Raw genomic sequence first — 12,659 nt, 5'->3', positions numbered from 1 at the left:
TTGTCTCCCGGCCCCAAACTGCAAGGCAGAAACAGCAGTTGCCCTGTTGATTAACCACATCTTTTCCCGTTTTGGTCTACCTCAAAGGATTGAGTCAGACAGGGGTAGCCACTTCACCAGTGAAGTGATGACAAAGATGTGGGAGATACTGGGGGTTAAAAGGAAGCTACATATTGCTTACCGGCCAGCTTCTTCTGGGGCAGTAGAACGCTACAACCGGACCATTGTGAGCATCTTAAAAAAGTTTGTGGCAGATTCTGGGCCAAGTTGGGATATCCGATTACCTCTGGTCCTAATGGCCATCAGATCTACCCCGTCATCTGCAACTAAAATGTCACCATTTGAGCTGATGACTGGACCCAAGAGTAGACATTGATAAATGCCTCCACAACTCATGAGTATGTGGAGAATTTAAGGAAACACCTTCAACATGCTTTTGCCTATGCTCAGCGGAATCTAGAAAGATCAGCTGATAGCATGAAGACCCATTACGATTTGAAAACTTCCAGGAAAGTATATAATGTGGGAGACCAGGTCTATCTATACAATTTCCAAAGGAACCAGGCCAAACAGCGAAAATGTTTGCCTACATGGAAGGGACCGTTTGAAATTATAGACAAGATCTCCCCAGTAGCTTATAAGATCTGCATCCCCAAAGGTAGTCTGGCGGAAGGGGAAGACAAGTGGGTCCATATAAATCAGCTAAAGTGTTGCCATCCCAGGCACACTCTGCAGCAACTGGAGGAGTCCTCTGCAATACCAGAGGGGACCGCTCCAGATTAATTCAGTTCCACCCTAAAATATTCCACATATAGCCTATCAAATTCTATGATTCTTGAATATGTTCTGGCCTCCTGGAAAAAAAAAAATATATATATATGTTCATGTTTCTGACTACAAAATGTATATGCCACCCAACTATATCAATAGTGGGGGAGAAATGTCTACGAATAGATATTGCCGCTTTTGCTTTATCATCCTAGGAAAGATGAAACCCGGAGACTGACCACGGAAGACGACCTGGAGACCGGGAGCAAAGTTCCGAGGGGCCCGGGGTACCGCCCAATATTCCCATCAGGACAGGCGAGGCGAACCGATCGATCCAACTGGATGGAGGAAAAGATGCTGAACTGTGCCATCTGCGGAATTGGAAGAAGAGGATGCGGACATACCAACGCGTGGATCAAAACATCCTTTGCACCCGACTCCCCCTCGACTAGAAATCAAAGCGCAGTCGGGCGGGGGGGCTTGTTGGGTGTCTTGGCCCACGTTCAAGTTATTATGCTGCAACACTTGGTGCTGTGGGCTTAGGAAATCCAAGAGGGCGGAAAAGCCAACATTTGCGCCAGAATCCTGGAGAACCGCGCAGTTTTGCGCACAGCAAAATGGTCACCTGACCTGCCACCCACAGTGTGAGCATGAGGGGCCAGGAGTGCCATGAGTGAAATGTGTGCCAAAGGAAAAACAGCAGTGCCGGTGGCTAAAATAAAAAAGCGCGCGTTGAAATCACCTTTGTTTCTCTGAAATGCAAGCTAAAAATGCCTATTTCAAACATTGCAAGATACTCAAAAATCTCAATGAACACCAGCAGACATTTGGCAGAAGGTAGACTTGTGTGCATACAAAATCTGGCAAGAGAAAGAGCCCAAACAATGTTTATAACAAAACTGGCTGAGCTGTGGATGTCAGTAGCTGAAGTAAAATTGGTCTGAAAGACACTAAAATCCAAATGTTTAAAATAAATGAGTGACCTACTGTTGAGTGTCACATAGTTTGCAACTGTTGAAATGTCATAGTTTTGAACTTAGAATCAGCGTTCTAGCTGCATGTGTAAAAATTGTCAGTTGATTTGAATGTAGAAAACTGGGAACTAAAGTGACATTTAGCTGAAGCCTGGCTTGAATAGAGTGAATTCTGCCTGGCAACTACCCCCGGCAGGAGTGAAACTTGCTCAGCCACTGTTCCCAGGCCTGGCTGCATTCTGCTACCCCTGCCAAAAGGAGATGACACCTCTCTGATTGAATTAGGGGAGGAGCACCTGGGGACTACAGGAAACTAAACAAAGCACTGTCCTTCGCCCAGGCAAATGTTAAATTAGGGGGGTCGTAAATGGCTTCCTCTTGGAAGGAAACGGGGAGGGGCACTGCATGTGAGCAAGCTGAGCTTGGGGGAAGTGGATAAACCAGAAATTCCACCATGTGCTTTGGAAAACAACACCCCTTTGGGGCCAGAGCATAATTTTAAAAAGATGGATAATTCATAGTGCGGACTTGGAAAAATTATATAAATAACATCATCATCCTTGTGATTTTTCTGTGCACATTTTAAGAGGTGTTAGGACCCTGTGGTGTGTTCTTGGGGATAGTAGCGGAAAAAAGGTTGTTACTCCAAATGTATGCATGTTAAAAATCTGACACTTTATCATCTGAAACCCATATCCCTGGTGCACATTTTTGTAAAATCTGGAAAGGTATAGATATCGTTATATGGATGAAAAGGGCAGAATTCTGTCATAAGTCGACACGACATCTTACAAAGACAGGGATCGGATGGTTTGGTGCTACAGAAAATATGTTAACTGGACGTATAATATTAGAAAAATGGTACATAGATAAATATGTATTTGGATCAGAAATAGATTTGTGTGCAATTTGACAAGGCGAGGAACCTCTGACCATAAACCTACCTCATCACTCTGACTCACAACCCAGTACCCCCAATCAAGGGAAAGAGGAGGAACTGGCCAATGATAAGTTGAGAGGGTTGGATATAGAGGATGAGCCGACCCTCCCACTTTCTAAACACATAAAAGGAGACTGTGCAGGACAGGTAGGGACATTCACTTCCCACTTCAATCTGATTTTTTGCGGAGTATTTTGCCAGAAGACACCAGATCCAGCACTTAGACTTCAAATCCAGACAGAGACCAGAACTTTGAATTCAGACTTCAGAATTTGTCAGCAGGCCTCAAAATCTTTTGCAAACTGATTCACCCCAGACTTCCAAGGGGCACATCAGAGTAAAACAGCCGGGCTGAGCTGTTTGATTCTGGCCTAAAACCCTGCGCCAGAAACACCCAGAAAGCAGAGCTGTACCCAGAACCAGAGATCTAGACTGCTCTGCAGTGCCGCTAGCAGAGCTGACCCAGATCGCTGTGAGCAGAACTAGGCAGAGACCGTCCGTGGCGAGGGAACCGCAGTCCAATCCTGACCCGAACAGTGGCGAAGTCGCATTCCTGTCCAAAATATAGTGTGAGTACTGCCAGAACTGTGCAAAACCCAATCTCTTAGTTTAAAATAATCTAATTCAAACTATTTTAACCTATTGAGAACTGCATCCTAGAAATCTTCTGTTCCTTCTGTGATCTCAAACCTGAAAACTGTCATCTGTCATTCTGAGCTTGACTTTTCTTTTGAGAATCTACCTTCACGAAATCGTCCATATCTCTGGAACCGTTTGTCTCATATTAAGATTCTAAGCTTTCCATCGAGCCCTAAACCCACTTGCTACCCCTTATAGTGCCTCCGTAATTGCGCTCGACGCACACGACTAAATTGCCGCAATTTGACATTTTGCTTCATTTCAGCCACGTGTAAAAATATTTGTCCTTGCTTTCCTTTGCTGAAATTCGTTTGCAACCTGACATTCATTCATAGAGCATTGCTAAAGTGATCCTGAACTAATTTAAAGTAGCTATCACTCACCTTGAACCTCTAGAGGGAATTAAAATAATTTTTAGCATATTTTTCCTTCTTTGCATACCACCTTTAAAGTACTTTGCCTGTGTTTAAAATCATCCCTGTTGATCTAAGCTTGCTAGGGGGGAACTGAATTGGGATTGTACTGTGATTGTATTCCTGAAGACTGTGTGTGTCACTTCCACCTCCTTACATTGCATAGAGGGGGGGTGAATTGCCAAAAGGGGAAAAGTGATTATATTATGTTTTGCTGAAATCATATCAAGTTTATTCCTGTGTTGCTTCTTTTCAACCTTGCCTTTCCTTGTACTATATAAAGCATTATCAGCTACCTTATCCTATAGACTACTCCTAAGTAATTAGACCAGTGTGCTAGTATCACCTCATTCATTGCTGATTACTGCTCATATTCACAAGTGTGATATCAATTATTAATTTATTATAAAAGTGTGATATATATATATATTGTTTAATTCTCAAATAAACCTTTTAAATTTGTAAAACAAACTTACTTCTTGGCTCAGTGGGGTCAGGGGGATTCTAAGAGAGGGGTGTTATATAAGGGTTGTCATCCAGAGTACACGAACTGGACCTAAAAATATATAAATAAGGGCTTCCCTTGAGCAATCCCAGACAAGGCACTGATTTAGTGGGACTGCTTGATTGGAGTCTTTAACAACACGCGGTTGAGTTTTGGTGTGTTTCGTCAATGGCTGAAGTCTTTCAGAGCACCATTAGGGGGGTCATTGCCTGCATCCCCCGAGCCATCAATACTCGCGACGATATCCTGATTTTCACTGCTAAGTACAGGGTCACTTGAGAGCAGTCTAAACAGAGACAAGTGCAAGTTCCTGAAGGATCATTTAGAATTTTTCAGCTTCGTATTTCTTAAATTAGGCATTTCTGCAGATCCAAAGAAAGTGAAGCACATTAAGTCAGCAGTGGCGCTGCAGAATCAGTCAGAAATGTGCAGCTTCCTTGCCATGGTAAATTACTGCAATCATTTTAATCCTATCTGGCTACCGTATCGGAACTGCTGTGGTGACTGAGATAGGCAGCAAAGCCCGGGGAGTTGAGCAGTGTGCACGAGGAAGCATTTGAGGCAACTAAGGAAGTGCTGGCAGGAGCTGTAACTGTTTTATTTTGGCCCCAGAAGAGGACGGAATTGGTCGTCGATGCAAGCCCTCATGGCCTGGTGGCAGTGTTGATGCAACGGATGGAGAATGATGACATTCAGCCAATTGCATATGCAAGCGGGGCCCTGATGCATCCAGAGAGAAGATACTATCAAATAGAGAATGAAGCTATTGTTTTTTTTAGGGCTGCTGTCATTTTCACCTCTACCTGTATGGGAGGCCGTTTAAGGTACTCACAGACCACAAGCCGTTGATTCCTTTTTTAACGGTTCGTCTGTGTGCCCGCCCCTATGTATTGTGAAATGGATGCTGCAACTTCAGGAGTTTGGTTTTACCATCGAATACACACCAGGTGCTGGCAACCCGCTCGAGAGTGGAAACCCCAGGGTAGTCGAGCGCGGTTGCGAGACTTGAAGTGCACGTCAATTGGGTGATGGAAGACCACATGCCAAAGGCACTGCTGCTTGCAGAAGTACGGGACGCTTCCGCCCAGGATGAATGTTATGGTGTCATCAAAGTGTCTCTAGAGTTGGGGGAATGGGAAGAAGGTTCAACATGAACACCTCCACAGGTCAGTATCGGCTCAACGTCCTCTCATCAGCCTGTTCTGCAGATGGGATGAGTTTCTGATTCCTGGATGAGTTGCTGCTGAAAGGCTCCCGCATTGTAATTCCTACATCACTCAACAACAAAGTGATTCTGCTGGTTGTACGCTGGTTACCAGGGCATCAGGAAAACAAAATCCTGGCCGAGGGAAAAGGCATGGTTTCTGGGGCTGGAACCTGCAGTCGAGGCCATGGTGTGAAGGTGCCTCCCATGGCAATCTGTGGGCAGGGCGAAGCCTCCAGCCCCCATCCTGTCCATGTGTGGGCACGAGAGGCTGCGGGAGAGGGTGAGTGCAGATTCTGACTCTCTGCCAGATGGAAGATACAGTTTGGTGGTGGATGATGAGTTCTCCTATTATCCCAAGGTGGAAAATATAGAGCCCATATCTTTGTTAGCTGCCATTCCCAAGCTGGTGAAAATATTTGCCACACATGGCCTGCCGGAAGTATTGAAATCATACAATCAACCTCATTTCAGGGGTCGGACATGGGTGTGGTCTTGGAAAGACGGGGGGGGGGGGGGGGGGGGTGCACCACCGCAGGAAAATGTCTTGTTCGCCACAGGCGTATGGAGATGCAGAAATGTTCATGAGAACATTAAACAGACACTGAGGACTACCTGTGGGGCAATATACCGGTTCTTAAGAGAATATTACTCTTTGCCACATGCCACCATCGACGTGGCTCTGGCAGCGATCCTGATGGGAAGAACCAACTGTTTCGGAGTGAATACCTGGGGCTTATGACAATGACTCAAATCTGATAAAGTGGTCCCAAAGGAATGAAAATGAGAGCAAAAAAGAGAGGGGCATGCCCCTCAACCATCATATCAAGAGATGTAGTGCTGGACAAGAACTCAATGCCTCAGAATACATTTTCTCAACTTTTCCACCTGTCACTGATAACGGTGCTATTCAGTGAGGGAAGCATGATCACAGCTGAGAAGCGGGCTTCGTCCATCACTCACAATGCATCCCATTTCCGGTGGTCGAAGTGTACGAAAAGAATTAGTGGAGCTATGTTCCCTGCTGGCCAGTACCCACTCCCCACAAACCACATCACCACGCCCCTCCCACACACAATACAAACCCCCAAACATACGCACCCGCTGTTGGGAACGTTCATTGAAGTGCACTGAAAGTGCAAGTTTCAACTTCTTCCTACACTTTTATTTTAAAACGAAACCATTCCGGAACGTTTAAAAAAAAAAAAGAAATAAAAGCATAGGAACAGTAAAACTTAATTTAAAAACGTAGAGGAGCACCACTCCCAAGCCAGATGACCGTGTGGTTTTATGGGATCAAGTGGGTGGATCAGGTGTATGTGGAGATATTTCGTTGGAAAAAAGGTGTTTAAGAGATGTCTGTGAATAACCTGCCTAATGTGTGCCCACCCCACAACTCCTCAGGAGAGCCATGAGACCACCAGAACAGCTCAAGGGCTATGTGTGTGGTTAACAAGGCAACGATGCGTAGGAATGTGTGTAAGCAGCGCGTGTATTGGAAAGAAGAGGGGATGTGACAGTGCGCAGCACTCTATAAACCACTGGCCACCATTGACACGCCAACAAACACATACATTCACCTGGCGACTAGGGAACACTCTAGTCCACCTACGAGGAAAGGCTACGCTGCAGGTGCTGTGCCATGACTAACTCACACATTCACGTGGTGACTCATAGCAGCGTTACCATGACAGATAAAAGGGACGGTCCTTGCGCACGTGCTAGGAGCTGGTCAGAGCATCGTTGCAAGCGTCTGTGTCTCGTTATTGGTAGCCAAGCTGCCAGTGCTGCTGAGCATGTTGTGTGCAAATTGCGGTACCATAATGAATCCTGTACAGCCCTGCCCACGGCCTGGAGTCCTGCTATAATGCTGTGAGACCCTGATGTTTGGTGGTAGCTTGAGGGCCCATACAATGAGGTGGGGCGCCCAAATTCCAAACATGGATGCAGCGGAAAAAAGGATTGGAGAAAATGGAAGGGGTGAAGATTTTGAGGAAACAGTATCACGGAAAGCAGATTTGGGTACATTATTTAGTGGCAATGAACATTTATAGTGCCCCCATGTCAAATTTAGGCCATACCAGGGCTGCAGAGACCATGGAGAAAGGGAGAAGAGGATGAATTGCGGGACTAAAAATTGTTCAAAGCAGATGAAGGTGACAAAGCAAGTAGTAAAGGGAAGCGTTTCAAAGCCAGACATTTAGGGAAAGGGAGCAGAGGAAAGAGAGAGGGTGGCAATAAAGTGAAAGGCATGGACGTTTTGTTACGTGGATTGTCTGTAAGTTAAGGGATGCATGATCTAGGTGGGCACCACGTGATTAGCTTAATTTCATTAAACACACCTTGCACCAAATCCCCTCTATGAGACGCCCTCCGGGGTCGGAGAGCAGAAGGTGAGTTTGGAAGAGAAATGAGTGACACAGATGCAAATCAGAGGTTGGGGAGGCGAGGTGGAGGGAGACCAGGACCTGACAGAGAAATACTGGAGAGTATGTGGCTGAGACTCCCACAGTGCCAGTCCAATAGCAGATCTCTAGGCTGAGATTGCACTCAGCGAACTGCAGCTCTCCGCGCCTCGTCCAGGTAATACCGCCAAACACATTTACTGTTACCGCGTGAGTAAATTACTGCGTGGCATGATAGATCCTCATTATTACGAGTCATGCAAACCTCACCATTAGTCCCCATTCTGGAGTCCTAGGGGACTCCATCGCGATCAGGTAATTACAGCATGTTAATGAAACTTATAATTTGGCAGAGCGTTAAAACACCCAATAACAGCAATTACCTGGCGCTTTACTACTACCGCCAAAGTTGTAACCAGCCCCCTGTAATTCGGTAACGAGAAATAATGTAGTTTGTGGTTTAAGCTACGTACATGGGCCGCATCAGGTGTTGGGCGGAGCGGTAAAAATGCAGTGGTAATGCTATTATTGCTGCATTACTGTTCTGCCTAATCCCGAGTTTGGGCAGAAAGTGGGAGGTTTACCTCCAGCATTTTGCTGGAGATGAAAACCTACCCTTGCTGCCCATTTTTGGCGCTATTACGGCTGGCGCTATTACCTATGGACTCAGAATAAATGGGGATTAACAGTGCCAACACAACTCGGGATCCTGCGCAAATTGTGCTGGATCGGGTTGCGGTAATGATAATACTGTTGGGCGGTATCCCAGTGCATTCACTGCCAGGATACCGCCCAATTGGTTATGAGGCACATATCATTTTACATAAAGGGGTGGCATCATGCATTTGTTTACACATTGGCAAAATTGTAACACTGTATTATTTTAATTATTTGTTTGATTTTATTAGTAGCTTGATTTTATTATTCATTTTCATTCATTTTGTGAGGACTTGGGAATTTTAGTGTAATCGCAGTATCTTCACTTAGTTTTACCTTTTTATCAGTTCTGAATTTGCCCCTTGCTTTTGTTGGCATTCTTCCTGCCAGTAGACACCATCTCACACTTGAACTACAATACCCGGTGGTATTGTAGTTTGTCTGTTCCTTTTCATACGATGACTGGCACATGGTGTCAAGCCCCATCTGTGCCCCTCCGTTCCGCGTCTGGGAGCTCTGCTATTCTGCCTCTCCACTCTGTAGGTCTATCTTGTAATTTTTGAAGACTGACTCTTGGTAATAAAGTATGCATCCTCTTGATGCAATTCTGATGCAATAAAGAAGCTTACAGTACAGTTTAAGATGTAACGTTTGCGGACTGCATACTACCCCTACGCTAAACTCTTGAGCAATTTTTATCTACCAATGCTGCGCTGAACTCAGTTCAAGCACTTGGGGACAAGCTGCAAGGCACTCATTCTGTCAGTGGTGTTCTGGCTATTGCACCTAATCATATACTAAGTGACCACCTCAATGCCATATCAGTGATTGCTAACATGGACTCTAGTATACAAGGCAGCTCCAGACCTGATTCACTGGGAGACTCCTCTAATAATGTTCTTCACAGTTTTTATGCCAAACATGAGAGTTGATATATTGAGGTCGCACTCCTTAACTACCGCTCAACTGTTAGACATGCCACTGAAGTAGTGGACTTAATCCTCTCCCATGATATGGATATGAGCTGCCTGACAGAAACATGTTTTCCTAGCTTCACTAAACATGCCACCCAATTAGCTACTTCTCCTGGCTATAACATTGTTCATACTAATGGTGAGTAGGTTAAGGGAGGAGGTGTAGCAATTATCTTGGATAATTGCCTTACTATTCACTCTATCACACCCAATACTTAGACCACTGTGAATATCTATCAATTAAATTACAGGTTGACTATAACACATCTATTAGTATTTTAGTCCTCTATCGTCCCCCTTCTGATGCTCCGATACACTTCCGAAGAACAGGTTTTATCGGTTATTTCCAAACTTGCAAAACCCACATCCCCCTCTGTCATCCTTGGAGATTTTAATCTCTGGGATAACAACATCAAGGACCCTTTTACAGTCTCCCTGCATTCATCCCTCCAGGCCATCAGATTTAATCAAATCATTACTGAGTGTACTCACAATGCAGGCCACATACTCAACTGGATTTTGATTCGAATTCTAGAAATGTATGATCCCATAATCTCACTATGCCTTTGGTCTGATCATTATCTTATAACCCTTGATATGTTGCCTCCAGCTCCTTATCAAAAGGTCAAAATTAACATAAGACAAAAAATGTAAACTAGAAATGTACATAATATCACCTCAGATGCGTTAGAAACCCTTCCCACTCTCATCTTAAGTAGCACCATCCAAACTAATGATTTACATGTTGTTACTCAAAACAGTTTGGATGTTACTGTCTGAGTAATTAACAAACTCGCTCCAGCTGTTGAAAAAACACAAAAAACTGAAGCGTGTAACAAATCCTAGTTTTCCATAGACATACTTCATTGTAGAAGAAATAAGAGGCTGCATGAGAGATCTTGGAGGGAAAATCCTTGTCCCTCTACTCATGCTGATTATAAAACTGCTGCTTCAGAATACAAAGAGGCCATTCTGTCCGCAAAAAAGGATAGCTTTAATCTTCAAATATCCAAAGCAAAATCAGATAAGAAAGAGCTCCTCTTAATTCTTAAAGAATTGGAGGGTAAAATAACTCCTCATGCAGCAGAGCAATTGAGTGATACCTGGGGTACAAGAATGTAAGAAGGCTTCTCAATGAAGATACATTCTCATTAGGTTGCCATTTATGCCCGACGTCAAGATTTTGCTAATCATGACATGCCTACCTCTGTCAATTATGATGCATCTACCAAATGCTTCACCAACTCTGCTGCTCGTACCCCCTCTTTTTCCCTCAGTCCTACAACTAATGATGCCCTTCTTGATATCATATCTGGTTGAAACCCACTGTCTGTCCTAGTGATATTTGCCCTGGCACTCTTGTCAACGACTGCATTCAATGACTTGCCCTCCTCGTCTTGAACATTATCAACTCCTCCTTTGCTCGAGTTGTGGTCCCCCAATACCTCAAGTAAATTTGGATCACCCCAGGTCTTAAGAAGATAAAACTTGACCCTAAAGTCACAGGGAACTACCGCCCCATCGTGACCATTCCCTTTATACTAAAGGTCATTGATAGGGTTGTGTATCGTCAAATACAAAAGCACATCACTGATAATAACTTACTGGGTATCGATCAGTCTGGCTTTCGCGCCATGCATGGGACTGAGCCTGCCATGTTAAATCTTAGAGAAAATCTGGTCGAATCCGCTGAAAATGTCAAGGTGGCTTTCTTGATGCTACTGGACCTTTCAGCGGCTTTTGACCTGGTAGATCATTCCTTGCTTCTGGAGAAGCTGATTAGCCTTATTGATTGTTCTGAGCAGACTATTGGATGCCATCTTTTCTTGGCCCCAGACTACCTAGAGTTAACACTGGAGGGTTTTAGTCACAGCCAGAGACCTTAGCATCTGGCGTTCCTCAAGGAGAACGCGTCTTGCCTACTATTTTTAACATATACATACATCCTCAATTTGACTTGCTTGATGATACAGACATAAAATACACAAATTACACTGATGATACACAGCTTTTGTTTGAGCTTTCTGGCAATTACAAGTGTGTCAATGCCAAGGTGAATGATGTCTATGACCTGATTCAAAGATGGAAAATAACGTAATTTGGGAGGATATCTTGCGCTCACACCATACACTTGATCTAAGTTTCGAATTATTACAAGTCCAACATCATTATTCATAGAGTCACTCCAAGTCAATCCAAAAAGTCCATTTGCATAGTGGTCCTCAAGTATGAATGTTTTTAATTCTTAAGAAAAAAACACAGCCGACACGTGTTTCGACCAACGGTCGTTCTCAAGGCTGTACAAAATTACACATTCATTCAGTATATACATTTTTCAAAAACCATACCATATAGTGTCACATGTCAGGTCAGGACGATGGAAAATTCACGCCATGATCAAGAATTTAAATCGATGTTCAAAGAAAGAAACATAAATTCAAAAGCACAAATTAGTGTCTCAATCAAAAAATACTTTATCATCAAAAATAGACGGTTCTTAACTATATTCCACAGTAAAACCCACTAGTATATTCACTACGAAAATAAACAAAGTCAGCGTACAAACGATTAAACTTCAATATGTAAACTTCATGCATGGTTAATTACCTCTAAGTAAGATACAAATACCCACACACCTTGTGAAGCCATTCCAACATGATCAAAATGTGAGTTACCAAATTAAAGTATGAGTGTGTCTTAAACATCTTATTAGTGCTTTGTTAGACAGTATTATTAGGATTGTTGCTTACCCCATATACATTCCCTATATCTCTTAGATTTGAGATCTCAATGTCAGGTGATCACACTTGATCTTATATTGAAAATTCGGAGTTCCAATCCTATATGGAAGAAGCCCTAGATGATTATACATTTCTATGTAGAAAAGCTAAAATCCCATAGACTAGAGTCATAAATGATTGGAAATGCTCACCCACCTGTACGGATGAGTCTATTAAGTCAGATATGAGATGAATATCAGAAGCTCCCGTAATCTTATACTTGTAAGTTTTAGGCTCCAAAAATCAGAATTCACCTACAACACAATAGGCTCAACTTAGTATAAATGTCTGTGAGTCCTGTCTCTTTTACTTAATTTGCTTGTTCTATTAGTCACATTAATGGGCTCCACTCCATACAAGTATATAGAAAAATCATCACCTCCCTCAAACCATCTGTTTA

The sequence above is a fragment of the Ambystoma mexicanum genome, chromosome 8 (assembly GCF_040938575.1).
Source record: "Ambystoma mexicanum isolate Mex_15411 chromosome 8, UKY_AmexF1_1, whole genome shotgun sequence".
NCBI classification, from domain to species: domain Eukaryota; kingdom Metazoa; phylum Chordata; class Amphibia; order Caudata; family Ambystomatidae; genus Ambystoma; species Ambystoma mexicanum.
This window is presented reverse-complemented; position numbering follows the sequence as displayed.